The 27,630-nt window shown below is 37.2% G+C and overlaps 1 pseudogene; it reads right to left on the reverse strand.

The window, feature by feature from the left end:
* Positions 1-671: 671 nt before the first annotated feature.
* On the reverse strand, positions 672-23,932 carry LOC102730686 (dynein light chain 1, cytoplasmic pseudogene; annotated as a pseudogene).
* Between the last annotated feature and the right edge of the window lie 3,698 nt (positions 23,933-27,630).

Below are 27,630 nucleotides of genomic sequence, written 5' to 3' on the forward strand. Positions count from 1 at the left end.
GATTTTATTTATTTATTTGACAGAAAGACACAGTGAGAGAGGGAACACAAGTAGGGGGAGTGGGAGAGGGAGAAGCAGGCTTCCTGCCAAGCAGGAAGCCCGATGCGGGGCTCCATCCCAGGACCCTGGGACCATGACCTGAGCCGAAGGCAGATGCTTAATGACTGAGCCACCCAGGCGCCTCTCTGACATTTATTTTTTAAAGGAATGGATTTTTTTAAAAGATCTATTTATTTATTTGAGAGAGAGAGAGAGTGAGAGACAGCATGAGAGGGGAGAGGGTCAGAGGGAGAAGCAGACTCCCCACTGAGCTGGGAGCCTGATGTGGGACTGAATCCTGGGACTCCGGGATTATGACCTGAGCTAAAGGCAGTAGCTTAACCAACTGAGCCACCCAGGTGCCCCTGAAAAGGAATGGATTTTGAAGAGAAAAAACATGGGGCAGAAGTATAGAATAGAAAATAAATACAAATGTAAGCTGTTTTGCTAATTGTTTTATAACCACAAAAAAATTTGTACAGAGTATGCCCTGTACAAAACAACACAATAAAGGCTCAAAGATCAAGGTGGTCCCTTGGGCAAGGCTGAACATTTTAGCATCTGCTATTTAAAATTTAGTCTGCAGTCCTTGTTTTTGGATGATCACTGGGTGTGTGACATAGTCCATGCTTTTAACCAGATTTGAATCGAAGAATCGTCACTTGGCCCAGGTAGAAGTAGATGAACTGTTTGGTTTCATGCGTCACATTAACACCAAAGTTCCTCCCCACAATTCAGTACCAGGCGGGGTTGTACTCCCTGTTGAACTCTTTCTTAATATGGGTGGCAAGGTTTTTCTCTATGTTATATTTCTCCAGTGTCTGAGTAGCACACTCCACAGAGTCCTGTTGCATCTCCTCTGACAAACTGGCATTTTTGATCATGGCCTTTTGGTTGTACAGGGTTATGGAGGAGTAGGGGATGGCCAACTGCAATAGTCTCCTGGGGGAGGGGCTGGCTGAGACAGCAGAAGCTACTAACCAAAGCCCTGGTGCATGTCTGTAATGATTTTTTTTTAAAGATTTTATTTATTTATTTGACAGAGACAGACACAGCGAGAGAGGGAACATAAGCAGGGGGAGTAGGAGAGGGAGAAGCAGGCTTCCCACTGAGCAGGGAGCCTGATGTGGGGCTCGATCCCAGGACCCTGGGATCATGACCTGAGCCGAAGACAGACGCTTAATGACTGAGCCACCTAGGTGCCCCTGTAATGATTTTTTTTAAAGCTTTATGTATTCAGCTTCATAGTATTTTGTTGAGAATTTATGTCTGTATTTTACTATTTGTTTTCTACATGTTTCACATTTTTGTTCCTATATTTCTTTCATTGACTTTTATTTTGTTGCAAGATATTTTTTTTTTTTGCTGTGCCACATTAATTCCAATTTAATTTTCTGTTTGTTTGTTTTTACTTTTTTTTTTTTAAGTTACTTTCTTAATGGTTACTATAGGATTCATGTCTTAGTTGACTCAGACTGTCATAACAAAATACCATGGAATGCGTGACTTAAACAACAGAAATTTATTTGCTCATGGTTCTGGAGGATGAAAGTCTGATATCAGGATGCCTGCATATTTGGGTTCTGGTGAAATCTCTCTTCCTGGCTTGCAGAGAGCCACTTCTTTTGTGCTCACATAGTCTTTCCTTAGTGAGTGCATGTGGAGAGAGATCTCCCCTCCCCTTTCTTCTTTTAGGGCTATCAATCCTACTGGATTAGCATCTTACTCTCACCTCACTTAACCTCAATTATTTTCTGAAAGCCATATCTCCAGGAATGCCTTGGTGCCTCAGTCAGTTAAGCCTCTGACTCTTTGTTATTAATTTTTTTAAATTAACATATAATGTATTTTTTTTCAGGGGTACAGGTCTGTGATTCATCAGTCTTACACAATTCGCAGCACTCACCATAGTACCTACCTTCCCCAATGTCCATCACCCAGCCACCCCAATCCCTTCCACCCCCTCCCCTCCAGCAACCCTCGGTTTGTTTCCTGAGATTAAGAGCCTCATCGTTTGTCTCCCTCTCCAGTTTCATCTTGTTTCACTTTTCCTTCCCTTCCCCTATGATCCTCTGTCTTGTTTCTCAAATTCCTCATATCAATGAGATCATATGATCCATGCCTTTCTCTGATTGACTTATTTCGCCTAACTTTATACCCTCTAGTTCCATCCACGTCATTGCAAATGGCAAGATTTCATTTTTGATGGCTGCATAATATTCCATTGTATATATACACCACATCTTCTTTATCCATTCATTTGTTGATGGACATCTAGGCTCTTTCCATAGTTTGGCTATTGTAAACATTGCTGCTATAAACATTGGGGTGCAGATGCCCCTTCGGATCACTACATTTGCATCTTTGGGGTAAATACCCAGTAGTGCAATTGCTGGGTCATACAGTAGCTCTATTTTCAACTTTTTGAGGATCCTCCATACTGTTTTCCAGAGTGGCTGCACCAGCTTGCCTTCCCACCAACAGTGTAGGAGGGTTCCCCTTTCTCTGCATCCTTGCCAACATCTGTCATTTCCTAACTTGTTAATGTTAGCCATTCTGACTGGTGTGAGGTAGTATCTCATTGTGGTTTTGATTTGTATTTCCCTGGTGCCGAGGGATGTTGAACACTTTTTCATGTGTCTGTTGGCCATTTTGATGTCTTCTTTGCAGAAATGTCTGTTCATGTCTTCTGCCCATTTATTGATTGGATTCTTTGTTCTTTGGGTGTTGAGTTTGATAAGTTTTTTTATAGATTTTGTATACTAGCCCTGTATCTGATATGTCATTTGCAAGTACCTTCTCCCATTCTCTTGGTTGTCTTTTGGTTTTGTTGACTGTTTCCTTTGATGTGCAAAAGCTTTTTATCTTGATGAAGTCCCAATAGTTCATTTTTGCCCTTGCTGCCCTTGGCTTTGGTGATGTTTCTAGGAAGAAGTTGCTGCAGCTGAGGTTGAAGAGGTTGCTGTCTGTGTTCTCCTCTAGGATTTTGATGGATTCCTGTCTCACACTGAGGTCTTTCACCCATTTTGAGTCTATTTTTGTGTGTGGTGTAAGGAAATGGTCCAGTTTCATTCTTCTGCATGTGGCTGTCCAATTTTCCCAAAACCATTTGTTGAAGAGACTGTCTTTTTCCCATTGGACATTGTTTTCCTGCTTTGTCAAAGATTAGTTGACCATAGAGTTGAAGGTGCATTTCTGGGCTCTCTATTCCATTCCATTGATCTATGTGTCTGTTTTTGTGCCAGTCTCTGAGGCTCTGTTCATCTCTCTCCTCTCTTTATCCTTCAGATTGGATAATCTTTATTGATTTATCTTTAAGCCCAATGATTATTTCCACTGTCAGCTCAAATCTGCTATTGAGCCCTTCTTGTAAATTTCTCATTTCAGTTATTGTAATATTCAACTATAACATTTCCATTTGATGTTTTTTAAAATATATTTTGTCTCTGTATTGATATTCTTTATTGAGTCATTGCCAACACATGCTCCTTTAATTTTAAGGAATGGTTTTCTTTATGTCTCTAAACACATTAATAATAGATGCCTTGAAGTATTTTTCTACTAAGTCCAACATCTGGACACTATTATAGAGATAGCTTCTCTTGAATTTTTTTCTTTGTGTATGGGTTATATTTTCCTACTTCTTTGCATGTCTTATAAATTTTTTGTTGAAAACTGATCATTTTAGAGAAATTAACTCAGTGCCTATGGATTTGGATCTCCTCTATGGATTTGTTGTTGGTGCTTGTTGTTACTATCTTTTGTTTGGTCTATTTGTCTAGTATCTTGCCTAGACTAATTCTGTAGAGTCTGTATCCCCTGTATCCCATGTACTGTGTGGCCATTGATGTCTTTGTTCTATTTTTAAAAATTATTTCATTGTTTTTATTTTATTTTTAATACTGTTTCACAAGAGTTACCTCTGAGTCATCATAAATTAGTGGTAAATCAGTGATTGATTAAAATTTATGCTTAGACTCCTTAAGTGAATAAGATTTTCACTCTTTGCCAATCCATCTGTGTGTAGATGGGCTACACATTCTAATTTCAGTCAGTTGCAAGTCAGTTCTTATAAAGTCAATCTTTTCTGGGTGTACAAGGCTTCCTGTTCAGATAGGGATGAACACCTTCCCTGATTGTTTTTTAGCAACATCACTATTGGCTTTGACAATACCTCTGAGATTGAGTTTTTATTGTCTTTTCTCTAAATCAAGACAGATGCCTTACACCATGAGACTGTTAAGTCCTCATGGCCTACCTTGCACTCATAGAGCTATCATACGTGGAGCTGGGGCTTGGGGATTGGAGTAGCCCCAGATTAAACTGCCATGTACTCCTATTGTTAAGGTTTAGTTGTTTTTCTTGAACAAACTTTTTTCATTTTTTTTTTGTATGGCTTTGGTCAATCCAGAGTCCTGAAATGTTAGTTTTTGATGAATTTGTCCAGTTTTATCATTGTTTTTTTGCTGAGTTCCTTACTTTGCCATTCCAAAAAACAAGTAGCATTTGTCTTCCTGCTCCTTTTGAAGGATAAAAGTGATGCATTATTATCAAATGGCTATTTCAATTGAGTGGACATGATTTAGTTGAATCATTTGTCATAATAATTAAGAGTTAGTATAACAACTGATTTCTATGTTCTCCACTTCTGCATACGAATCTGTAAAATCTTGTTGCTGCTTCACACATTTCCCACCATTAAATTGTTATACGTGAATGGTATTTTTATCAACAAGAATAACTTGTAGGCCTTTATAAAAATGTGCCCCATTTTCCAGGATTTTTTAGGCTTTGTTTGTTTGTTTGCTTGTTTTTGATTTTTGCTATGCTATTATAGACTTGGGAAGGAATATGCAATTATGTAGTTGGCTCTGAAATGTGCAAGGTTTTTAAAAAAGTTTTGCCAAATCCATAAATAGCTGAAAATACCAAATAATAAAACTAATATAAGGCTAAAATTGATCCTATTACTAATGATCCTAGCCTAACAAACAACTTTTGTTAGTAAGCCTGTCCAAGAAAAGCTTATAAGAACTAATTAAGAGGTTTTAGCCTAGAAAAATGTTCCACACTTAGATGAGAATGGTATGAAGGAAATTTGTAAATAAATCTGGAAACAGGGATTAAAAGGGTAGAATTATTTCAAATATTGCTCCAGTGTATTTCCATATAGAAATAGCATGGTTCTACACAGTTGTATTATTTTTAAGACTCCACTTTATTATTTATTTCCTGGTGGCCAGTGAATAAACTGTTCTAGAAAAAATGAACATGTTTTGTGGGGGGAAATGACTTGCAGAAGGAAATTTTTAAAATAATAATTCTAAGAAGAAAAACACAAGCAACCTGTTTGTATTGCTTACTATCTCTGGTGAAGCTGAATCAAGGAAAATAATGAAGATTTTTATTTCAGACTAGTTATGGCACAATTTTTAGACCCTTTAATTTTACTTCTTATCCCATATTATCTGTATGGCCATAATTTTCACCAGCAGGTGATATTTTTCTAATTGTGAGTGAACGAATCATTGAATTTTAGAATTAGAGGGATCACTGCATCCATTTAGTTAGAAAAGCTAATGTGTAAATCTCTATGCCCTACACAAATAATAACTGTACAAGAATGTCTTTTAGGAGAACAGTTAAAAGTAAGATTTCTGTTTTAATTCCAAATAAGTGCCTTTTAAGTATAGGGCACCTGGAATAAACTGTCAAGAACTCATTACTGTAGGTAATTCAGATTTCTAAGATTCATAGTGCAAAGTTACCAAACTAAAACGTAGATGTTCTTCTCTCTTACAACAGTGTCTGTCACATAGTAAATGCTTTTAGAAGTATGTGTTGTTTTTGTTAAATAACCCCTTTAGTTTGATGTCATTTGCACTAAAGATGAAAGGCATGCCCTATAGATACTAATTTTAGTAAAACTATGTAAACACTATTTTGACATTGAGCTCAAGATATACAAAGCATTTTTCAAAACAGAAAAAGAAGCAATTAGAATTTCCAGTAAATTTGACCAAGCAACATTATCAAAAGTCTACGTTAAATATGCTAATTGAAATTTATTAAATACCCAGCATTGTGCTTTGTGATTTAGATTCAGCTCTGTTTGCAGATAGCTAAATAATATTTAAATGGACAACTTAATCAACCTTCAATTTGTTCATTACATAAAACTTAAACCATCAACTCAACTTAGCCTTTTTTGCAATAAAAATATGTTTCCCTAGTACTTGGAAGAGTACCTAACACATAGTAGGCACTCAAGAGCTGTTGAATGAATGGATGGATTTGATTTGAAATTGTGTAGAAAAAAAATCAGTTTCATTTATGGCAGCATGCTATTGTAAACTCAAAGTTGGCTTCAGATGTACGAGTTAAACCAGTGCTAATTCATCTCCATAGAAGTTACATATATAAAACATCTGGTTCATTTTTATCAGTTCAATCTAGTTTTTTGGCACAGATGATATCAGGGAGGTGAGAAATAAAACCCTGTGATTTGACAGAATATTTCACTTTCCTAAAAGTTGTATTGTCATCTTATAGATGCAGCTGAGGGAATATACCACAACTGTTTTTATTCTGCATTATCTATCTCCCTCAAATCTGAATGTCCCCTAAACATTCTTTGACACTGGTCCAAAAAGAGAGTTTAAGACATGGTCACATCGAGTTTAAGCCAATATACTGTTAAGAATGTCATCAGATATTTGACACAATTCCATGTGTCTATAGTGATGTGAATGTGACACCTCTTAACTTACTTGCAATCATCTATTACTCTGGAACACGCAGCTTCATAAAGTCCTGAATTAATCTTCAGGGAGAAGAATGCCTAATAAAGAACACAATAATGTGCAGCAGCTCTGGCAATAAATTTGATGAAAGGTTTCCTGAAAGCCACAGCAAAGGGTAAATGAGTCCACTTATTAGCTCTGTGTTGGTGTTATTTATGTTCTGTCACCCACAAGGAGATGAGAGATTTTATTTTGCTGCCTGGGCCTCTTTCCCAGGATTTCAGCATGTTGGCACTTTGGGACCAGTGTTTGTATACTGAATAGGAAAATTTTTTCATCTTGAGAAATGTGCTTCTTTCTTCATGAAGGAATCTTACAGAGTGTTTGTGTGTGTGTGTGTGTGTGTGGTGTTGTTGTTGTTGTTATTGTTTTGGTTTGGTTAGTTTTTTTAGGATCTTGGAGTTTTGGAATTGTGGTGTACTTTGGTGGCTTGTGGGTTTTAGACAAAGTTATAAGAGAAAATGAGCTTATCACACATGTGACTCTGCAATAATTCCCTGTGAAGCGTATTTGAGGAGCAGAGAATCAAAGTGAATCAAGCACAAGTTTCATTAGATATCTTTCCAAGAATATGCTGTTCTGGTTTTATATCAGTTCAATGTCTGATAGCTGTAGAAAATGTGCCATCTCATTTTTACTGGTGTCTGTTGGAGGATGTATGTGTGTATTCAAAATTTTACATTTACATTTCAGAGTTAATTTTTGATTGGATTCTTTTTGAAGTTGAATTGAAGAATGACTGTAGTTTATTACATTTTATGTTCATAATTGAGTTCATTAGATGGCACTGTTAAAGAAAGAGAACAATGACCGAGGAAAACTTTGGCCTTAAATCCGATTGCTTTAGGAATTTTGCATTGATCATTTCTCTTCACTTCCAAAGTCATAAATACCTAAGGTCACTGATACCATTGCCTCAATATTGTGTTTTCTTTTCATTATTGTCAGCACTGCCTTGGGTTCATCTTTGTGGGTTTCTTTTATTATTACTGTTCTTGTTGTTAGCACTTTTGAGAAAATAAAGAATATGGTGTTCATTGGGGCTTTACTTGAATATTTGAACTTGTATATAATGATATTATTTTTCTCTTTTGATATTACATTTTAATTATGCATCATTCTGAGCTCCAGAATGCGGATGGGGGAGGAGAAAGAGATGAAAAGAATGTTATTATTTTTAATTATTATGGGTCAAATTTTTATTTTATTACTTTTATACATTTTAACTCTTCTTTTTTTTAAATTTTTAAAGATTTTATTTATTTTTTTTGAGAGAGAGAACTAGAGAGAGAGATAGCAAGCATGGGGGGGTGGGCAGAGGGAAAGGGAGAAGCAGGCTCTCTGCTGAGCAGGAAGCCCAATGCAGGGCCTGATCCCAGGATGATGGGATCATGACCTGAGCCCAAGGCAGACGCTTAACCAACTGAGCCACCTAGGCACTCCCCAGCCTATATTTCCTATATGTCCCATGTCTGTGTTAATATGATGGTGTAAGGACAGAAACCAGTCATATTAAAAAAAATAGTCATATAACTCAGACAAGAAGACTTTGGTGCTATTTAGTGCAAAGTATAATTGAAATGATAGATTATAGAATATTTGGGGAAAAATACTCCTTTCTCTGGAATAAAGACTTGGGGTTGTAAGGATTAACAAATTAAAGAAAGGAGTACAACTTAAAGAAAGAGAACAACAGGTTCTGATTAAATTCAGGGTTTTATTATTACAAAAATCCAGAATTTAAGTGTATGTCTTTCTCCAGGGGAGTAAATAGAGCTCTCCTCAAAGTTAAATTTATTGACATTTACTCACTTAATCAACAAATGTATATTTAATGACAGTTTGTATAAGACACTGTTCTACATAATATAGAAAAGAATGATTCATGGCCTCCTATTCTCAAGAGATTTAAAGTCTGTAAACATAGTCAAAAACAATGTTATATGAGGCAAAATTAAATATAGGGTTTTTATTACTTTTTATTAACATAAAATGTATTATTTGTTTCAGGGGTACAGGTCTGTGATTCATCAGTCTTACACAGCATTCATCATAGTATATTCCCTCCCCAATGTCCATCACCCAGCCACCCCATCCCTCCCACCCCCTCCCCTCCAGGAACCCTCAGCTTGTTTCCTGAGATTAAGAGTCTTATGGTTTGTCTCCATCTCTGGTTTCCTCTTGTTTCATTTTTCCCTCCCTTCCCCTATGGTCCTCTGTCTTCTTTCAGAAATTACTCATATCAGTGAGATCATATGATACTTATCTTTCTCTGATTGACTTATTTTGCTTAGCATAATACCCTCTAGATCCATCCACATCATTGCAAATGGCAAGATTTCATTTTTGATGGCTGCATAATATTCCATTGTATATATACACCACATCTTCTTTATCCATTCATCTGTTGATGGACATCTAGGCTCTTTCCATAGTTTTGCTATTGTGGACATTGCTGCTATAAACATTGGGGTGCAGATGCCCCTTCGGATCACTACATTTGTATCTTTGTGGTAGATACCCAGTAGTGCAATTGCTGGGTCATAGGGTAGCTCTATTTTCAACTTTTTGAGGAAACTCCCCTTTCTCTGCATCCTTGCCAACATTGTCGTTTCCTGACTTGTTAATTTTAGCCATTCTGACTGGTGTGAGGTGGTATCTCACTGTGGTTTTGATTTAGACTTCCCTGATGCCAAGTGATGTTGAACACTTTTTCATGTGTCCGTTAGCCATTTGGATGTCTTCTTTGCAGAAATTTCTGTTCATGTCTTCTGCCCATTTCTTGACTGGATTATTTGTTCTTTGGGTGTTGAGTTTGATAGGTTTTTTATAGATCTTGGATACTAGCCCTGTATCTGATATGTCATTTGCAAATATCTTCTCACATTCTCTCAGTTGTCTTTTGGTTTTGTTGACTGTTTCCTTTGCTGTGCAAAAGCTTTTTAGTTGATGAAGTCCCAATAGTTCATTTTTGCCCTTGCTTCCCTTGCCTTTGGCAATGTGTCTAGGAAGAAGTTGCTGCGGCTGAGGTCAAAGAGGTTGCTTTCTGTGTTCTCATCAAGGATTTTGATGAATTCCTGTCTCACATTGAGGTCTTTCATCCATTTTGAGTCTATTTTTGTGTGTGGTGTAAGGAAATGGTCCAATTTCTTTCTTCTTCATGTGGCTGTCCAATTTTCCCAGCACCATTTGTTGAAGAGACTGTCTTTTTTCTATTGCATATTCTTTCCTGCCTTGTCAAAGATTAGTTGACCATAGAGTTGAAGGTGCATTTCTGGGCTCTCTATTCTGTTCCATTGATCAATGTGTCTGTTTTTGTGCCAGTACCATAATGTCTTGATGATTACAGCCTTGTAATAGAGCTTGAAGTCCGGAATTGTGATGCCACCAGCTTTGCTTTTCTTTTTCAACATTCCTCTGGCTATGTGGGGTCTTTTCTGGTTCCATACAAATTTTAGGATTATTTGTTCCATTTCTTTAAAAAAAAGCTGATCGTATTTTGATAGGGATTGCATTAAATGTGTAGATTGCTCTAGGTAACATTTTCACAATGCTTGTTCTTCCAATACATGAGCATGGAACATTTTTCCATTTCTTTGTGTCTTCCTCAATTTCTTTCATGAGTATTCTATAGTTTTCTGTGTACAGATTCTTTGCCTCTTTTGTTAGATTTATTCCTAGGTATCTTATTTACCAATTGTAAATGGGATCGACTCCTTAATTTCTCTTTCTTCTGTCTTCTTGTTGGTGTATACAAATGCAAATGATTTCTGTGCATTGATTTTATATCCTGCCACTTTACTGAATTCCTGTATGAGTTTTAGCAGTTTTGGGGTATTGTCTTTTGAGTTTTCCACATAAAGTATCACATCATCTGCAAAAAGTGAGAGTTTCACTTCTTTGCTGATTAGGATGCCTTTTATTTTTTACTTATTTTATTAAAAATAAATACATCATTAGTTTTTGATGTAGTGATCCACGATTCATTCTTTTTGTTTTCTGATTGCTGTGGATAGGACTTCTAATACAATGTTGAATAGCAGTGGTGATAGTGGACATCCCTGCCATGTTCCTGACCTTAGGGGGAAAGCTCTCAGTTTTTCCCCATTGAGAATGATATCCGCTGTGGGTTTTTCATAGATGGCTTTTATGATATTGAGGTATGTACCCTCTATCCCTATACTCTAAAGAGTTTTGATCAAGAAAGGATGCTGTACTTTGTCAAATGCTTTTTCTGCATCTATTGAGAGGATCATATGGTTCTTGTTCTTTCTTTTATTAATGTATTGTATCACAATGATTGATTTGTGGATGTTGAACCAACCTTGCAGCCCAGGGATAAATCCCACTTGGTCGTGGTGAATAATCCTTTTAATGTACTGTTGGATCCTATTGGTTAGTATTTTGGTGAGAATTTTTGCATCCATGTTCACCAAGGATATTGGTTGGTAATTCTCCTTTTTGATTGGGTCTTTGTCTGGTTTGGGGATCAAGGTAATGGTGGCCTCATAAAACGAGTTTGGAACTTTTCCTTCCATTTCTATTTTTGGAGCAGTTTCAGAAGAATAGGTATTAATTCTTCTTTAAATGATTGGTAGAATTCCCCTGGGAAGCCATCTGGCCCTGGGCTCTTGTTTGTTGGGAAATTTTTGATGACTGCTTCAATTTCCTTAGTGGTTATAGGTCTGTTCAGGTTTTCTATTTCTTCCTGATTCAGTTTTGGTAGTTTCTACATCTTTAGGAATACATCCATTTCTTCCAGATTATCTAATTTGCTGGCATATAGTTGCTCATAATATGTTCTTATAATTGTATTTCTTTGGTGTTGGTTGTGATCTCTCCTCTTTCATTCATGGTTTTATTTATTTGGGTCATTTCTCTTTTCTTTTTGATAAGCCTGGCCAGGGGTTTATCAATCATTCATTCTTTCAAAGAATCAGTTCCTAGTTTTGTTGATCTGTTCTACTGTTCTTTTGGTTTCTATTTCATTGATTTCTTCTCTGATCTTTATTATTTCTCTTCTCCTGCTGGGTTTAGGCTTTATTTGCTGTTCTTTCTCCAGCTCCATTAGGTGTAGGGTTAGGTTGTGTATTTGAGGCCTCTATTGTTTCTTGAGAAAGGCTTCTATTGCTATATACTTTCCTCTTCGGACCGCCTTTGCTGCATCCCAAAGATTTTGAACAGTTGTGTTGTCATTTTCATTTGTTTCCATGAATTTTTTAAATTCTTCTTTAATTTCCTGGTTGACCCTTCCCTCTTTAGCCTCCATATAGTTGAGTTCTCTCCAACCTTCCTCTTGTGATTGAGTTCTAGTTTCAAAGCATTGTGCTCCAAAAATATGCAGGGAATGATCCCAATCTTTTGGTACCAGTTGAGACCTGATTTGGACTCAGAATGTTATCTATTTGGAAAATGTTCCATGTGCACTAGATGAGAATATGTATTCTGTTGCTTTGGGATGGAATGTTCTGAATATATCTGTGAAGTCCAACTGGTCCAGTGTGTCTTTTAAAGCCTTTATTTCCTTGTCGATCTTTTGCTTATATGATCTGTCAATTTCAGTGAGGAGGGTGTTAAAGTTCAGTACTATTATTGTATTATTGTTGATGTGTTTCTTTAATTTTGTTATTGATTGGCTTATTTAATTGGGTGCTCCCATTTTAGGGGCATAGATATTTAAAATTCTTAGATTTTCTTGTTGGATAGACCCTATAAGTATGATATAGTGTCCTTCCTCATCTCTTGTTAGTCTTTGGTTAAAAATCTAATTTGTCTGATACAAGGATTACCTTACCACCCCAGCTTTTTTTTTTTTTTTGATGTCCATTAGCATGGTATATGGTTCTCCACCCCTCACTTTATTTTTTTTTTTAAGATTTTATTTATTTATTTGACAGAGAGAGACACAGCGAGAGAGGGAACACAAGCTGGGCGAGTGGGAGAGGAAGAAGCAGGCTTCCTGCTGAGCAGGGAGCCCAATGCGGGGCTTGATCTCAGGACTCTGGGATCATGACCTGAGCTGAAGGCAGATGCTTAACAACTGAGCCACCCAGGCACCCCTCCACCTCTCACTTTAAATCTGGGGGTGTCTTTGGGTCTAAAATGAGTCTCTTGCTGACAGTATATTGCTGGGTCTCATTTTTTTTTTTTGATCCAATGATACCCTGTGTTTTGATTGGGGCATTTAGCCCTTTTACATTCAGGGTAACTATTGAAAGCTATGAATTTAGTGTCATTGTATTGCCTGTAAAGTGACTGTTACTGTATATTGTCTCTATTCCTTTCTGGTCTAATGTTCAATCTAATGTTTCTACCATTGTATGTTATGGACCTCTTGTCCTGAGCTGCTTTCAGGATTTTCCCTTTGTCTCTGAGACTTGTAAGTTGTACTATTAGATGTCGGGGTGTTGACCCATTTTTATTGATTTTGAGGGGGGTTCTTTGTGCCTCCTGGATTTTGATGCCTGTTTCTTTCCCCAAATGAGGGAAGTTCTCTGCTATAATTTGCTCCAATATACCTTCTGCCCCTCTCTCTCTTTCTTCTTCTGGGATCCCAATTATTCTAATGTTATTTCACTTTATGGTATCACTTATCTCTTGAATTCTTGCCTCGTGATCCAGTAGTTGTTTATCTCTCTTTTTCTCAGTTTCTTTATTCTCCATCATTTGGCCTTCTATATTACTAGCTCTCTCTTCTGTTTTATTTTTCCTAGCTGTTAGAGCCTCCATTTTTCATTACTAGCTCTCTCTTCTGCTTCATTTATCCTAGCTGTTAGAGCCTCCATTTTTTATTACACCTCATTAATAACCTTTTTGATTTTGACTTGGTTAGATTTTAGTTCTTTTATTTCTCCAGAAAGGGATTCTCTAGTATGTTCTAAGCTCTTTTTCAAGCCTAGCCAGTATGTTTATAATCGTCATTCTGAACTCTAGTCCCAACATCTTACTAATGTCTGTATTGAATAGGTCCCTAGCAGTCGGTTGGTACTACATCTTATTCTTTTTTTGAGGTGAGTTTTTCCATCTTGTCATTTTGTCCAGAGGAGAATAAGTGAATGAGAGAACATGCTAGAAGGGTAATAACAACTCCAGAAAAATATACACTAAACAAATCAGAAGAGACCCAAAACCAGGGATTAAATAAAGGGGGAAAAAAAAGACTATGATCAGGCTGGTGAACAGAACAGAACCACACACTATGTTTTGGGTGTATTTTGGTCTGTTGAAAGAAGTGCCTCCGAAAATTTTAAAGAAAGGAAAACTTATATCTATATACAAAAATAAGGGTAAGTATGATGAAGGGATGGAATATGACTGTAAAGATGAAAATTTAAAAAAAGATTTTTAAAAAGGAGTTGTTAAGAAGTTGGTTGAAAAAGAATGAAAAAAAATTTTTAAAAAAGATAATGTGATCAGACAGGAGACTAGGACAACATCACACACTAGATTTAGGGTATATTTTGGTTCATTAGAAGAAACTGTATCCCAAAATTTTAAAGAAAGTAAAACATATATATACAAAAAATAAGTTTAAATACAATGAAGGGATAGGGTATGACTGTAAAAATGAAAATTAAAAAAGGAATTGATCAGATGTTGGTTGAAAAGGGAAGAAGAACTATTCAACTAAAAAAATGGAAAAGCAAAAATATAAAGAAAATTTTAAAAATTAACTTTGAAAGACTAAAGAATCATGGGGAAAAAAGCCATGAATTTTATGTGCTGTATTCCCTAGTGTTTTGTTGTTGCCATTGATTGGTAAACTTGGTCTTGGCAGGCTGTTCTTGTTGACCTTCTGGGGGAGGAGCCTGTTGCAGTGATTCTCAAATGTCTTTGCCTGGGGCAGAATTGCACCACCCTTGCCAGGGGCCAGGCTAAGTAATCTGCTCGGGTTTGCTCTTGGTAACTTTTGTTCCCTGAAAGCTTTCCATACAGCTTTGGAAGACAAGAATGAAACTGGTGGCCTCCCAATCTCTGGTCCCAGAGGAGCTGAGAGCTTGGGGCCCCACTCCTCAGTGAGCCCCCAGAGAAAAGCAGTCAGTCACTCCTGTCTCCCTGGTCTTTGACCGCACTCCGAGCTCACCCGGTCTGTGACTGAGCATTTCTATCTCTGGCACACGACCCTGTTTGGAGTCTCCAAACCCAGCAGATTCCTATGGTGGGCTCCTGCACTGCTCCTCCTGGGGGAGGAAAGGGAGTCTCCCTGGATCTGCCACTTGTTGGATCCCTGCTCAAAGATCAGTGGCCCAACTGTGCTCCGGATCACAGTTTATGGCAACCCTGAGCTGAGAGCCCACTCCTTGGCTCCGTCTTTGCAGCTGGCTTCCCTGTTCCAATACCTGGGAGCTCTGCTGCCCTCAGGCACCCCTGGTCTTTCTGTGACCCTGCGTGTCCTGAAACCACACTGTCCCAGCGAGAGTTCCACCCCCCGCTTAGCCACTGGAGCAATGTCCCTCAGTGGAGCAGACTTCTGAAAGTTCTGATTTTGTGCTCTGTTGCTCTATCACTTGCCAGTAGCCGGCTGATGGATGTGGTCCATCTTCCCGTATTGCCTCAGATTCACTTCTCCACATGTCCTACCTTCCAGAATGTGGTTGCTTTTCTGTTCATAGAGTTGCTGCTATTCTTTTCTTTGATCTCCTGTTGAGTTTGTAGATGTTCTGAATGGTTTGATAACTATCTAGCTGAATTCCTGGGACCAGATAAAATATAGGTCTCCTACTCCTCTGCCATCTTGCTCCTCCCCATCTAAATATAGTTTTAAGCAGCATTAGTTGCATAAACAATTTTCTATAAAAATGCAATCAAATGAAGGATTCATTATGAAAGAAGTGACTAGGAAAGATTCAAGAGCAAGTTATATATGAAACTGAAAAATAAATAGTTTGTTAATTCAACAAATTAAAAGTTGGAACAAAGTCATTTCTTTCTGGATTGAGGAAAAGAAGTAGAGGCAGAGAGGTGTGAAAATATATATCATGTTTAAGTGGATACAAGTGGATTATTTGATGTAGTCTTGATGGGACTAGCAACCAACTGGCACTTTGGCAGTGAAAAGAAAGTGAGAGAGGAAACTTTGTTAGAAGGATAAAAGTAGTGTCAAGAGAAGCATTTTCAGAGTAAATGGAAGGATTGACTATTTGGCAGACTGGTAAGAAGGAAGCAGTTATTGACTATTGTATCCCTTTTTGTTTTATTGCATTGACATGTAAGTGTTTAATTTTGAAGGGAAACATTTTTTTAATATCACTGTTCTTAAGAAAAATTATCTAAACAATAAATTAGTTGGGAGGATAGGGAAAAGACTGAGTCTTTGAAGCAGGCAATGGCCTCCTATTTGGTTTAGAAAAGAAATTGTTTCATCAACATTTCTATAGTAAGTTCTTCAGGATAAATAAGTAAGGGTCACATAAGGCTGGCAGGAAGAATATTAGGCAAGGCAAATACATTTGGAGATCTCTGGGTTCAGCAAGGTTAAATGTTTTATTACTGCTTCTCCTGACCCTGTCTTTAATATACTATAAATCTTCCAGAGAAGAATGTCCAGTGCAGGATCTCCTAAAGGTAGAATTTGACAAGTAGACATATTTTTTTTTCTGCACAGCATCTCACAGAACAAGTGTTTCACAAGAGAATATTTTGGGAAACATGGCCTTACATAAATATTTTTTTTTTTTAAAAAAAGCGCTGCCTAAAAGATACACTTACTATATGATAATCTCCAATTTGAAAGTTTCATTCAAAAAACATGATGTGCACAATACTTTAATTCCCACCCTGAAGTTAACATATTATTTTGTGTATTGTTCATTTTATGGCTACCAGGTGTAACATTTTCCCTACACTCATGCTACTTAAATCTCCTGAAGAAGAGTTGGAGGTAAAATGATTAAAGTTCTCAGTTCTGCAAAACTTGATGACTCCCTGGTGGGATGCATCTCCAAAGAGACTGGATATCTAGTATTTTAACTGTCCAGCAGTTTAGAAACATCCAAACCAAAAATCCATGAAAATGAAAAACTGTGGAGGAAGAGGATGGAGAATTGCTTACTTAGAGTTCGTATTTCTAAATCTGTTGTGTGTAGCAAAGGGAATTGTTGTTTGTACATCTCTACTTGTGTTGTCCTTGAGTATTAGTTAGTGTTTCATTTTCTTTAGATCTCTGTAGTTTTAAGATGCTATGGTTTGGGGTAGGTTTAGCACAGAGTAGTGTGTCATTAAAAAGATAGACTATTTAGTTAAATTACAGTTTTTGATTTACAGTAAGAAGTATGGGATTTCTTTAAGAAAAAAATAGGATAGCAGAAGATAATGTATGCTTACTCTCAATATTTCTAGCAAAATGTTGGATAGGAAGTCCACCATGGAAACTAAGATCAAAGCATATTTAAAATGACTGCTTTTTGGTGTATTGAAAAGTTGGATATCAGCCAATCTGCTTGATGGGACTCATATACTAAGGCTTTAATTTTATCTTGGAACCAAAAAATATAGCCATAACCACTTTATATGGTGCTAATATAGAGAGTAATAAAGCCTCACACACACCATCCTTGCTGCAAATAAGATAATTGATTAAAATGTTACTTTTTAAAGAAACACCTCATCAATATCTTCTGTCATTGTTCAGAGATGCTAAGGTACTAATGAGGATGCTACTGTTAATGGTTTAGTACTGTAATATCTTCTTCAACACTGCAGTATGGAGGATTGTTTAGAGGGTAATACATCATACAAAGTAAATATTCATGCCTAAATATATAGGAGGAAGGGAAGAAAAGTAAGGAAGAAAGGAAGGGAAGGAAGGGGAGAGTAGAAGGAGAGAGAGAGAAATAGAGACAGAATGTGTTTATATTAACTTTCAGAGTTTATGCAATGACCCTTCAATGATGGTTCTACATGATTATACCATATTTAACATTCCTGATTGTATAAGAAAATGTATGTCATAAAAAAAAAGCAAGTGACATAGTTTCCATTATAAAAGAAGAACATGACATGAGGACTGAGAGCCCTTGACAACATGTTAGCATAATAGAAAAGTAGTAGTACTTGCAGAATAATTCTCTACCTAAACTATGGGACCAATCACAATTAGTGTGAAAACCACACACACACACACACACACACACATACATACAGGAGTGCTCCTGCTCAGAGCAGCTTGAATTTAGAGATATAGAGGCTTAAATAGAAACCTTTGGGGGTAGAAAGTGATTCATAACTCTTGGAATCATTGTCCAACAAATTCATTAAAATATCCAATTACAGATTCCAAATGTATTCTTTGGGGAGTATTATAAGACAGAAATAGCATCATTCCAACTAAGTTTGTCTATTCGCTTGTAAAGAAAAGATATGCTGGCTTCTCCAAAGAAGAAAAAAAATGTCTAGAGTTTGAAGAAACCCAAGTGGTCTCTTGCAGGAAAGCTTACTGATTGTGCAATATTTGGTGGAGAATATCAGTGGCCTGTTAACAATATGAAAAATAATGCTACAAATGAGACAAAACATCTTTCATAGTGAGAGGGCTATTTGACATTATCTGTCAGTTCAAAATTTATTTTCTCCTTACAATTTTCCATAGCTAAATGGAATTTTTTTAAATTCTATGCATTGTGTCTTTATCATTGAATCAACAAAGTATACATTTACAGAAATTACTTAAGAAATTTCTCACTTTCTTCCCATGTTCTTTCTCTATTTTTCCTTTATCCCTCCTCCTCTCCCTTCTTTTCCTCTCCCTCCTCCTTGTTATCTTCATTTTCTTTATTTAATAACATTCATAGCTACCATTTATTGAACATAGATTTTGTTCTAAGTGCTTGTATATACACTTTATTCATTTCACAAATACATGGTGAACACTTCAAAGACAAAAACTATTCTAGGAGAAATTATCCTTGCTCACATAGAGCTTACATTGTAGAGGAAACAGATAAACATGTCAATAGGCAAGATAATTGTAGATTATACTAGGTATTCTAAAGAATGTAAACAGGGTGACAAGATAGTATAACTGGATGGGAGGAGTTAAGAAAGGCCTCTCTGAGGAGGTGACATTTGGACTGAGATAAAAATTAGTTGGCCATACAAGGATCTGGGGTTAAAACATTCCAAGCATACAGAGGAATGTTGAAAAAGAAAACCAAAGCTGGGGGGATCACAATGCCAGACTTCAAGCTATATTAAAAAGCTGTGATCATCAAGACAGCATGGTACTGGCACAAAAACATACACATAGATCAATGGAACAGAATCCAGAATCCAAAAATGGACTCTCAAATGTAAGGTCAACTAATCTTCAACAAAGCAGGAAAGAATATCCGATGGAAAAAAGACAGTCTCTTCAATAAATGGTGCTGGGATAATTGGACAACCACATGCAGAAGAATGAAACTGGACCATTCTTTTACACCATACACAAAGATAAACTCAAAATGGGTGAAAGACCTCAATGTGAGGCAGGAATCCATCAAAATTCTAGAGGAGAACACAAGCAACAATCTCTTCAAACTCGGCCACAGCAACTTATTTCAAGACATGTCTCTAAAGGTGAGGGAAACAAAAGCAAAAATGAACTATTGGGACTTCACCAAGATATAAAGCTTCTGCTCAGTAAAGGAAACAATCAACAAAACTAAAAGGCAACCTATGGAATGGGAGAAGATATTTGCAACTGACATATCAGATAAAGGGCTAGTATCCAAAATCTATAAAGCACTTATCAAACTCAACACCCAAAAAACAAATAATCCAGTCAAGAAATGGGCAGAACACATGAACAGACATTTCTCCAAAGAAGACATATAAATGGCCAAAAGACACATGAAAAAAATGTTCCACATCACTTGTCATCAGGGAAATACAAATCAAAACCACAATGAGATACCAACTCACACCAGTCAGAATGGCTAAAATTAACAAGACAGGAAACAACGAATGTTGGCGAGGATGTGGAGGAAGGGGAACCCTCTTACACTGTTGGTGGGAATGCAAGCTGGTACAGCCACTCTGGAAAACAATATGGAGTTTCCTCAAGACGTTAAAAATAGAGCTACCCTACAACCCAGCAATTGCGCTACTGGGTATTTACCCCAAAGATACAGATGTAGTGAAACGAAGGGACACCTGCACCCCAATGTTCATAACAACAATGTCCACAATGGCCAAACTGTGGAAGGAGCCAAGATGGCCTTCAACAGATGAATGGATAGAGAAGATGTGGTTCATATATACAATGGAATATTACTCAGCCATCAGAAAGGATGAATACCTACCATTTACATTGACATGGATGGAACTGGAGGGTATTATGCTCAGTGAAATAAGTCAATCAGAGAAAGACAATTATCATATGGTTCCACTTATGTGGAATATAAGAAAGTGCAGAGGATCATGGGGGAAGGGAGAGAAAACTGAATGGGAAGAAATCAGTGATGGGAAACAAACCATGAGAGACTCTTGACTCTGGGAAACAAACTGAGTGTTGTGGAAGGGGAGGTGGGTTGGGGGGATGGGATAATTGGGTGATGGGCATTAAAGAGGGCACATGATGGTGTGATTAGCACTAGGTGTTATATGCAACTGATGGAATTATTGAACACTATATCTGAAACTAGTGTTGGTTAATTGAATTTAAAAAAAAAATTCCAGGCATAGGTTACAAAGGTGTTTAAGATGTTAGAGAGGGAGGCCTGTTTTGTTGGAGCTTATTAAGGAGAAATTAGATGAGATAATATTGGGGAAGTAATCTGGAACTAGATCATTTAGAAACCCTCTAGGCTGAAGTAAGAAATACGGATTTATCCTGAGAGCAATGGGACTCCATTGAAGTATTCCATGCAGGGAAGAGATAGGATCTGATTTGCATTTTCAAAATTTTCTTCTATTTATTGTGGGAGAATGGGTAGTGAGAGTTAAGAATTATGAGACGTGAATTGATTAGGGAATTGTTTTGGAGATAAAGTCATAGGTTTTGGTAATGTATTGGATGTAGAGAATTAAAGAAAGCAACAGACTGATGATTAATTCTAGGTTTTCAGTTTGAGGAACGGAAGTTTACAGTGGTACATTTAGTAAATTGAGAATAACTAAGTGAGCAACAAGCTGTTGTTGTTCTTGCTTTTGGATGAAAATCATGAGGTCTTTTTTGACATATTAACTTTGGATGCCCAACAAATATCTGAGTGGTGATGTCAAAAAAAATTGTAACATACAAATCTGGACTCAGAACAGAGGTCTGAATTTTATATAGAAATTCGAAAATCATCAAAAAATTAATAGTATTTAAAGCCACAATGCTAGAATTGAATTACCTAGAAAGTGATTATAGAGGGAAAAAAGAGTGAAGGGGAGAGAAAAGAGAGCAGAATGACAGAGAAAGATCCTAAGATTAAGTCCTCAGACACACCAAGATTTAAGATTGCACAGAGAATGTTGGACTCCCAATGGGGTCTCAGAAAAAGTGTCAAGGAACTCAGTAGACAGTCAAAAGAATGTGGTATCCCAGAAATTAGGAGAGTGCTTCAGGAAAGCATGGTTACTTGGGTTAAATGCTGTTGAGAGGGCAATATGGAAGTCGTTTTTAATCTTGATCATTGCTATCTTAGTGAGGTTCTGAGTGGAGAGATTGAAATAGACTAATGAATTGGAGATCATATGAACTCATTTAATCCTTGTAACAAATCTGGGGACTATTACCATTTAACAGATAAGAAAATTGAGGTTGAGAGAGATTAAGTAATTCATTAAGTGTCACAAGAAATTGATGGCAGCAGGATTTAAACCAAGGTCTCCCTGACATCAATGATCCCTGCCTTTAATCACTACATATCAGGAATTCATGTTTAGAGAAGAAAAAGACTAAGAATTTGGAAATCTTAGTCTATTACATCAGTGCTGCTAATGTTCGTTTAGTAGAACTGGTAAGTTACCCACTCCCAAACAAAAAATGGATCTTTAAGCTGTCTTTAGGAATGGGTAGGCTTCAAGGGGGTGCTGGCATTATTCAATGTATCAACTTTTATTTCACAAAAGGCAACTTCTGAGCTGTATCAGCTGCTTGGATTGTGAGAGTAGGGCTGTCTGATATTCTATGGCATTGAATCTCTAGTTTTAAGTTCTTTTTGAGACTAACGAATAGTTATTGACTTCTGAACCCATGCTAGTACATTACAGAGATCATAAACCTCTGTTTTTTACAGGTGATATTTCACCTATGATTTTGGAGTTGCGCCTATCCAAAAAATGCCAGATGGCATTGAGGTACTAATTGTTAACTACTCAAGGGCAATTTCATGCACAAAATAAAAATAAACAGAAACTGACAAAAGAAATCCTTTCTATCATTATAAATCTCAAGACATTTTATAATGTCCTCAATTGCTCTGTGTTCACAAGTTCTATTAATTACAAGTCTCTTTTGAGATTCTTCATAGGGTAAACCTGCAATGTTAATTATACCATCATAGAGGCAGTACCTGAATATTTTAGGCAAAAATAAATTACTATGCTATGAACAGTTGTCTGCTACTTCACACCTCAGATGATGATATGACACCTCTATGGAAGCATTGATGTTAAAAGATTTCCCTGATTCATATCTTTAACCTGATCAAATTGCAAGGGTAATGGAATTTCAGACTAGACATGCTTTAATATCAGTGAGTGGGTATCCCTTAGAGGAATTTTCTGAGATAATCAAGTCATTTATGCACCATATAGAAAATTGATATTGAAGGTATCTATTACAGATTGTCCCATGGTTATTGCAAAATAAAAAGTTGATACAATTGTGTTTTGGTCACACAATCTAAGTATATTTGGGAATTGTCTACATGAAACATTGGCAAGAAGATATAGTGGCCTGGACTTGACTTCTGTCTTGAAAAACAACTGTACTGAAATGTAGTACATGCTAGACTACTTAGTCTAACCTGTTAAAGTTAAGTAGGAGATGATGGCCACTAATGTTGATTGAATGCCTTTTATACACCAGCCAATATGCAGGAAGAAGCCTTTCCTGTTTACCTAACCTAATCACCACCACAACCCTACAGACTTGGTATTATTATCCTCATTTTAAGGGGTTAAATAACATGTATATAAACCTCCACAGCTGGCCACCGTCAGAAATGGAATGTGAGAGCTATTAATTAAAATGTAGATTGTGTATACGTTCTTTGTCTAGAGTCCTAGGTCCAGATTGGTTTTTCTGGATTACAAAATAAATGACTAATAGTATGTTCTCATCTCAAACCTTATCCAAATCCCAAATTGCAAGACACACAAAATAAATGAGATATACATCTATATATCTACGTATAGTTCAACAGTGTTATATCTTTTTAATATACTATTTTTCTGATAATAAAGGAATATAGTTTTAATTCTAGAAAAGTCTGAAATTTTTGAAGAAAATAATAGCTAACATGTAACAGTGTGGGAGCACTTACTATGGATCAGTTACTCTGTTATTTTTTTCCATGAATTATTTTATTTAATGCTCACAAAATCCAGAGGCAGATGTTATTGCTATTTATTTATTTACAAATGAAGAAACAAGGTACAGAAAACTTAAGAATTTTTCCTAAGGTGTCACCCTTCCAAGTATGAGAGTCAAGATTCAAACTCAAGCAGTCTAGCTTGAAAGCTTACAATCTTTACAACTACACTGCCACTCATAATCCCAACAGCCACAGAAAACTGCCAGTAATTTGATCAATTCCCTTATATGTGCTCATTCTTTAAAGGTGGTTGCCAGAATTGGCTTCCAGTTCCCCATACCCAAAGCTGGATTAAAGTCATAAATCTCTCATGAAACTCATTTTTTTCTAAACTTAAATGTGTATCCCAGTATGCATAAAGATATCACATCACCAGAAACCTATCTATAAGTTTTAGGAAAAAATAAGTAATATTTTTTCCCCTATTCAGTATATATCTTATATCGCTATGTTATGATCAGGGTGCCTGACATTCGTAAAAGGCAAAAGTTCATGGCCCTGAATTTCCTGTTTCCAATCCTCTGCTCTTATCTCTGTATTTTTGTTATCCTGTAGAGATCCCAAGGCTTTCATTAACCCCATGCTGCCCCTCTGCTTATACTTCACAAGCTTTTTGCCTTTAGGGAGCCATTCAGAATGATATACATTCTGTCAGAAATCAGAATATAACTAACAAGAAGCACTGATCAAAAATATTTTCCCAATGCAGGAGCCTTGATCCCCATATGGGAGTTTGTCTACAAAAATGCAACTTCACTAACACTTTGAAGTCACGAATGAACTCACACTGGCCTGTGCTCACTAATATCAGATCTTCTGGCGCCATGTAAGAAGTTACTAATAGCACCTACAGGTGTGTTTTCAGTTTTAAATAGAAACTTTTTAATCTAATTGGATTATTCTCCATTGTAGAGCATATGTACTTTTCTAGGCAAAACATGACACCACAATCGCACTGTATATCCATTGAATATTAATTGTGACGGAAATCTGAATTTTTGTGTATTTCAGTGTCTAAGGAACCCATAGCCCTAACCATTCTAAATGCATGTCACCCCCCCCACCATCACCACCCTGTATTAGTCTGCTAGGGCTGCCATAACAGAATACTATGGACTGGGTGGCCTAAACAACAGAAATCTTGTTTCTACAGTTCTGAAGGCTGGGAAGTCCAAGATCAAGGTGCCAGCTGATTTGGTTTCTGGTGTGTGCTCTCTTTCTGGCTTATAGACAGCTTCTTTCTCACTATATTTTCATATGGCAGGATATATATCCCTGATATCTATCTATCTATTAATCATCTATCTATCATCTATATATCAAGAGAGAGAAAGAGAGCCTCTTGTGTCCTTCTTATAAGGACACTAATCCTACAGAATCAGGACCCCACCTTTATGACCTCATTTAACCTTAATTACCTCTTATAGGCCATATCTCTATATGTAGTTACATTGAGGTTAAGACTTCAACATATGAATTTTGAGGGGGACATAATTCAGTCCATAGCATTCCACCTCTGGGCCTCCAAAATGCATATCCTTCTCATATGCAAAGCACATTCATTCCACTCCAAAATAACTAAAGGTCTTAACTCACTTCAGCATCAACTCTAAAGTCTGAAGTTCACAGTTTCATCTAAATATTATCTAAATCAGATTTGGGTAAGACTTGAGATAGAATTCATCCTAAGGTAAAATTCCTTTCCAGCTGTGAACCTGTGAAACCAAATAAGTTATATGCTTCCAAAAGATAATGATGGGATAGGCATAGGATAGATATTCTCATTCCAAAAGGGAAAAATTGGAAAGAAGGAAAAGATGATGGGGCATCTTGGTGGCTCAGTCGGTTGAGCATCTGACTCTTGATTTTGGCTCAGGTTGTGATCTTGGGGTCATGGGATCAAGCCCTGCCTCAGGCTTCACACTCAGTGGAGAGTTTGCTTCCTCTCTCCCTCTCCCTCTGCCCCTCCCCCTGCTCGCACTCTCTTTCTCTTAAATAAATAAATAAATAAATAAATAAATAAATCTTTAAATAAAAAAAAGAAAGGAATGATGGGTTCCAAACAAGTCCAAAACCTAGCAAGGCAAATTCCATTAGCTTTTAAAGTTAAAGCATAATCCTCTTTGGCTTGATGCTCTGCCCTTCAGGCCCACAGGGGTGGCAATGTCACCCACAGAGCTCTTCAGGGTGGCCCCACCTATAGGGCTCAGATGGGCAGCCTTTTTCCTTCTCTGTAAAGGTCTCATACTCTGAGGAAAAAGTAGCTTTGGTCTGTGGGCCTGTGGTGGGAAATGGCAGCATTGGTGATCTCCAAATCACCTTCTGGGTGATTCTTCCCTTTTACTGAAGGATAAGATATGTTAGCAGCCTTCTTTCTTTGGTCTCATTTTCTCTGTGTCTTTTAGTCCCAACTAGCAGTGTTTTTGTTGGTATAATCTAATTTCCATTGCTTGCTTTTCTGTGGTTACTGACTAAATTTGTGGTTCATACCCATACCAATCTTATCAAATGGTTATTTAGCCACATCCTTAATGTCCTCTTCAGAACAGCCTTTCTCATTTGTTGTATTATGGACATGGTTGGAATTTTCCAAATTTTCAAGTTCTAATTCCTTTTTGCTTAACAACTTAAATTTATCTCTCCCCTCTTACATTTTGCTATAAGTATTAAAAAGAAGCAAGGCCACACCTTCAACACTTTCCTTAGAAATCTCCTCAGCTAAATACCTAGTTTCATCACTCAGAATTTTTTCCCTTCACCAAACAATAGAACACAATTCAGCCAAGTTCTTTGTCACTTTATGACAAGGATTGCCTTTCCTCCAGTTTCTAACTTGCTCCTCATTTCCATCTGAGACTTCACCAGAATGACTTTTAATGTCTATATTTCTACCGATAATTTTTTCTTTTTTTTTTTTAAAGGTTTTATTTATTTGACAAAGAGAAAGACAGCCAGAGAGGGAACACAAGCAGGGGGAGTGGGAGAGGGAGAAGCAGGCTTCCCGCGGAGCAGGGAGCCTGATGCGGGGCTCGATCCCAGGACCCTGGGATCATGACCTGAGCCGAAGGCAGACGCTTAACGACTGAGCCACCCAGGCACCCCTCTACCGATAATTTTTTTATGATTATGTATTCTCTAAGATGAAGGCTTTCTCTACAGCTCTCCTCTTTCTGAGCTCTCACCAGAATCACCTTTTAGCATCCGTATTTCTACCAACAGTCCCCTTCATGACAATCCAGGCTTTTTCTAGCACACACCTTAAAAATCCTCCAGCCTCTACTCATCACCCAGTTCTAATACCATTGACATATTTTTTAGGCATTTGTTACAGGAGCACTCCACTTCTCAGTACCAAAATCTGTGTCAGTCAGCCGAGGGTGCTATAACAAAGTACACAGCCTGGGGTAGCTTAAACAACAGAAATTTATTTCTCACAGTTCTAGAGTCTGGGAAGTCCAAGATTAAGGTGCTGGCTAATTTGGTTTCTGGTGAAAACTCTCTTCCTGGCTTGAGGATGCTGCCTTCTTGCTGTGCCTTTATGTGCTGGAGAGAGAGAGAGCTTTCCTACATCTTTTCTTTTAAGGACAGTAATCCTTCCATATTGGAACTCCACTTTTATGACCTCAATTAACCTTAATAACCTCCTCAGAGCCCCCATCTTCAAATAAAATAACATTAGTGGTTAGGGTTTCCAGCATCTGAATCTTGAAGGGACAGAATTTAGTCCATAGTACTCCCCCAATCCCACCACCTCAAATCACTTATTTATGAGAGTGTATACCTGTGTGTTCCAAAATATGTTTTTCAGGTTATTTCTTTTTTTTTCTTTTCTTTTTAAAGATTTTATTTATTTATTTGACAGAGAGAGAGATAGCGAGAGCAGGAATACAAGCAGAGGGAGTTAGTTGGAGAGAGAGAAGCAGGCTTCCTGCCGAGCAGGGATCCCAATGCAGGGCTTGATCCTAGGACTCTGGGATCATGACCTGAGCCAAAGGCAGATGCTTAATGACTGAGCCACCCAAGTGCCCCTTTCAGGTTATTTCTGCCCTGCCTTTCTTATCTTATTCTTCCCTGAAGCTTCTACTGTCTGAACCCCAAATATCTTTATTTTACTGGACACATATATCATTACAAGTGACCACTAATGATGTCAACATCTTGTGGGGTGGCATATTTATCTTAATATCTAGGGTAAACACTGATATCTCTTACAGCTTGCCAGTATGGTCAGAACTCAGATATAACTTCTTTTTTTTAAGATTTTATTTATTTATTTGACA

Source organism: Leptonychotes weddellii, chromosome X (genome assembly GCF_054177405.1).
Source record: "Leptonychotes weddellii isolate Sample4059 chromosome X, ASM5417740v2, whole genome shotgun sequence".
NCBI lineage: Eukaryota > Metazoa > Chordata > Mammalia > Carnivora > Phocidae > Leptonychotes > Leptonychotes weddellii.